A 4,528-nucleotide genomic window follows, 5' to 3' on the forward strand; every position below is an offset into this window, starting at 1 on the left:
TAACATCATGGGAAAGGTGAAGTGGACCATGAACACAAGAATATCAGGGTATTTTAGGTCAGTGTGACAGACTGAGGAGGTGTAGGAAGATGTCCCCCACTAGAAAGATAAACTTTATAATTTTACAAGGTCTGTCCAGAAAGTATCCCACCATGTACTATGAAAAATAGAGACATTTATTGAAGAAGATACAAGAAACATTGTGCATGAGGAGAGTGATGCCTCAGTCCCCTTCGAAGTAGGTACCTTGAGATCTCACACAGTTCTCTCAATCATCATCAGCTGCCCTGTTGTATTTTCCTGAATGTCATCAACCGTCTGAAATCTCTTCCCTTTCAAAGGTGATTTTAGTTTTAGAAAAGCCAGGAGTCACTGGGCACCAAATCTGGGCTATAGTGGGGCTGAGTCACCTGGGTAATTTGATGTTTCGCCAGAAAACTATGCATGAGACGTGATGCATGAGCAGGTACATTGTTGTGATGAAGCTGCCAATCACCAGTTGCCCAAGAGCTGTAGCCTTCTGAATCATTTGAATAATTTCCATGGAGGAATGTTCAAGCTTAACATAAAATTTGATGCAGAATCTTTGCTTTACTCACTCAGTCATTTTGAATGTGATGGTTACACAGTACACATGCTCACTCAGTGTCGTCTAGCACCTTCATGGAGTAATACAGTGAAGCCATCATTGTTCACACACGCACATTCTTGTCCACCCTCCTTGGCTGCCTGGTTACATTGATGTCATGCAAATTGTTCTCATTATATTAACAAAGGTTGGAATTTTTCCAAACAGACCTTGTATATGATAAATTCAAAATATATAAAATATGACAATTGAAAAGTATATAATCACATCCTAAAACATTAAATGAAAGTCTCTAAGTGCCAGGAATGAAAATAAAACTCTGATCCAAAGTGATCAGTGGGTCCTTGCTTCAGCAGCACATATGCTAAAATTGGAACAATACAGAGATTAGCATGTCCTCTGAACAAAGATGAGAGACAACCTTGTGAAGAGTTCCATATTTTTATAAATAGCAATGGGAGGAGACTAGACTCTGGGTGGTAAAAACACAATATACAGATGATGTGTTATAGAATTGAAACCTATATAATTATATTAACCAATATAACTCCAAGAATTCAACTAAAAATTTTTGAGTGACCAGTAGGAGCTCACAGAGGCCTTAGACCTAGTATGTAATAAGACTAGAGTTTAACAGCAATGAGGATAGAAGGGTAAGCCCCAGGCTCCCACATTTTGGGGGGCTGAAACTGAGCTCCATTTATGAAGTTAGGAGCCAGGAAGAGTGACTTATCCATATAACAGGAATCAGAAATCTCCACTTACTAATGAGCATACAGCAGAGAAGCTTGTCGTTTTTCTGGGGCTGAAAGTAGAATAAGGGTCATCTGCGAGAAACTACAACCCAAGTCTATGCCAAACATGGATGAGCAGTGCAAATCTGCATTAGTTACAAGGTGTGCAAAACTCAATTCAAGAAAATAACAAATAAACTGGTCCCCAAACGGTAAAACCCGTAGAGTCCCAGCAGAAACAAAACCACTTGACATGAAGTCCTTTCCATGACTAAGGTCAAGCAAGCTTCCCACAGAAGCCAGTTCCTACTGGAAACAACTTCACACGCAAAACTAGAAGCTACAGGAAGAAATGAACCACCATGAGAAAAGAGAATCAACAAAGATAGTACATCAGAGAACTCTAATAACATGATGTATAACAAGGCAATGTGAAAAATACTTTAAATAAATATATTTTAAATGTTCCTTCCCAAAAAGAAAAGAATGAAATGTAAAAGGCAAGAATAAGACATAATGAAAAAGAAAAGTAGTTGAAAAAACAATAGAATTTCTAGAAATAAAAGAATATTTAAATAAAAACTCAATGAAGGAATTAAACAGCTGATAACACTGCTAAAGAGAAAACTAGTGAATTGGAAGAGAAACTGGAAAGTACCCAAAATGTAGCTCACAGAGTTAAAGTCATGGGAAATATGAGGAAGTTAGAAAACATGAAGAATAAAATGAGAAGGTCCAACAGAGGTACTAGAAATACCTCCAGAGAACACAGACAAGAGGGAAAGAAGCAATATACAGTGATGAATTCACCAGTACTGAAAAAAAAAATGAGTTCTTAGTAAGAAGGGGCACAACTGGGTTTCTGAGCAAAGTATATAAAAATAGGTTTTCACCTAAACACATTGTAAAAATACTGCAGAATATTAAAGACAAAAGTCTTAACAGTTGCCAGCATAATGACAGTCAGACAGGCAGCAGGCTTCTCATTAGTAGCAATAGAAACCAGGAGATGAATCATTATAGCCTCAAAATGCTAAAGGAAAACAACTGTCACCTTACGATACTAAAACCAGATAATTATCACTCCACACAGAAGAGTAAAATAAGGACAATTTTAGATACAAATGAAAGACTTTACTATTCACAGATACTTACTAAAGGAATTTCTGAAAGACTTCAGTGAGAGGGAAAACAAATCCCAACAGAAGAACTGGGTTAATAGAAGCAATAACGGGCAAAGAATTTGGTAAATATATAGATAAATCTAATAATAATAAAATAATAATATAATAATATAAATATAATATAATAAAATAATAATATAATAATATAATTATTATATACCATGAATATGATAATTATAATATAACTGATTGTATAACTATAATAATAATACAATATAATAATAATAAACTATTTTGAAAAGCACAAAACTGGGTGGAACTAAAATATTAATCAATAAATAACAAAAAATAGAAGAGGTTAGTTTGCAGTCTAAGGTCCTTTTATCATTTAAGAGAACAGGAATACAGATTAACTTTAATCTTTGTGAAGTATAATATGCCTGTTTATAAAATTGAGTAATTCTGTTTTTCTAGAAATGGAATGTTTAACTTCCAAACCAGTAGAAAGGAAAATAAAAACCAGAGAGAATAAATAAAACTTTATCACTGTTATGATGGAATACTATGCAGCAGAAAAAAAAATGAGCTCCTACCCTTTGCGACAGCATGGATGGAACTGGAGAGCATTATGCTAAGTGAGATAAGCCAGATGGTAAAAGACAAATACCATATGATCTCACCTTTAAGTGGCACCTAATCAACAAAACAAGCAAGTAAAATATGACCAGAGACATTGAAATTAAGAACAAACTGACAGTAACCAGAGGGGAGGTGGGAGAGGATAATGGGGGGAAAAGGGTGAAGGGTTGTCAGGAACTACTATAAAGGACACATAGATAAAACCAAGGGGGATTGTACTTGAACAACAATTAAAATTAAAAAAGAAAAACAAGGCAGGTGAGATCACGGGAGGGAGGAGGGGATGACTGGGGTAGAGAGGAGGTGGGGGGGAAATATAGACAACTGTACTTGAACAATGGTAAAATAAAAAAATATTAAAAGGTTAAAAAAACTTTATCAATGCTGTAGAAGGCATGAAAGAGGGAAAAGAGGAAAAGGAAAGAAAAGGAAATAGAAAACACAAAGTAAGACAATAAAAGTCCAAATACATTTATCACAATAAAGGCAGACATCAAATCTACCCATTTAAAGAGATTTTCAATTTGGATTTTTTAAAAATCCCAGATATAGGCTAGTTTACAAGAGACTTGCCTAAAACATAAAGTCATGGAAACATTAAAGAGATAGCCGGACGGGCCCCAGAAGCAAACACAAGCCCAAAAAAAAAAAAAAAATGAAGATACAGAACATGATACACTGGGTAAATCTTAACCAAAAGGAAGCTGGGCTAGCAATATTGATATCAAACAACAATTTAAGGGCAAAGGCATTTACAGGGATGAAAAAATATTACTTATTGATAGAAGGAATAATCCAACAAGGAGCTTTACTTATCACCACACTGGGAAGGTCCCACTTGGGCAGCTGAGTCCAGCCAAGGTAGGTTCCTCTGTCCTGGCTGGTGAGCTGAAGGACCACCTCCTGCTCCAACTGCATTTTCATTGGCTCGTACCTGCCTGGGCTGGGGAGGGTAAACCAAGACAGGACACTGATGCAGACAAAAGCATGCTATCTTTCTTGGGTACACTTTATAATTGTTGCATGGTCTAGGTATATGTTTATTGTAACCTTTTACTGTTTGGTATTGCAAAGTCTAGGGATGAGAAGAAACCACTAACTAGTATTCCTCAAATGTGGGCATGGGTAAAAACATGGACTGGGAAAGAACCGAATCTTCCATGAGGTCTCAAAAATACCAAATATCACTTATGTGTCCTTGGTGTTTCTCTTGAATTCTGTGAGTGGGCAGGACCTAAGGGGCTTTGGGATTTGAGGCCAAAGTACAGGGTTTGGTATATGCCCTTCAGTGGATCAGGTGACAGGAAAGTAAAGTGGCAGGAAGGAAGGTGAGGCTTACCTCTGAAGACCCAGAGTGCTGTCCCTACTTCTGAAGCTGGACCAGCATCTGGGGCCCAGCCTCTCAACCTGACCAGACATCTACGGATACTCCGAACTGATCA

At 36.9% G+C, this 4,528-nt stretch overlaps 1 pseudogene; it reads left to right on the top strand.

Moving 5' to 3' along the window:
• The first annotated feature begins 933 nt into the window (after window positions 1–933).
• LOC119059717 (uncharacterized) lies at window positions 934–1,033 on the top strand (annotated as a pseudogene).
• The last annotated feature ends 3,495 nt before the right edge of the window (window positions 1,034–4,528 follow it).

The sequence above is a fragment of the Artibeus jamaicensis genome, unplaced genomic scaffold (genome assembly GCF_021234435.1).
Source record: "Artibeus jamaicensis isolate MK-2021 breed Jamaican fruit bat unplaced genomic scaffold, CSHL_Jam_final contig_490, whole genome shotgun sequence".
Lineage (NCBI taxonomy): Eukaryota > Metazoa > Chordata > Mammalia > Chiroptera > Phyllostomidae > Artibeus > Artibeus jamaicensis.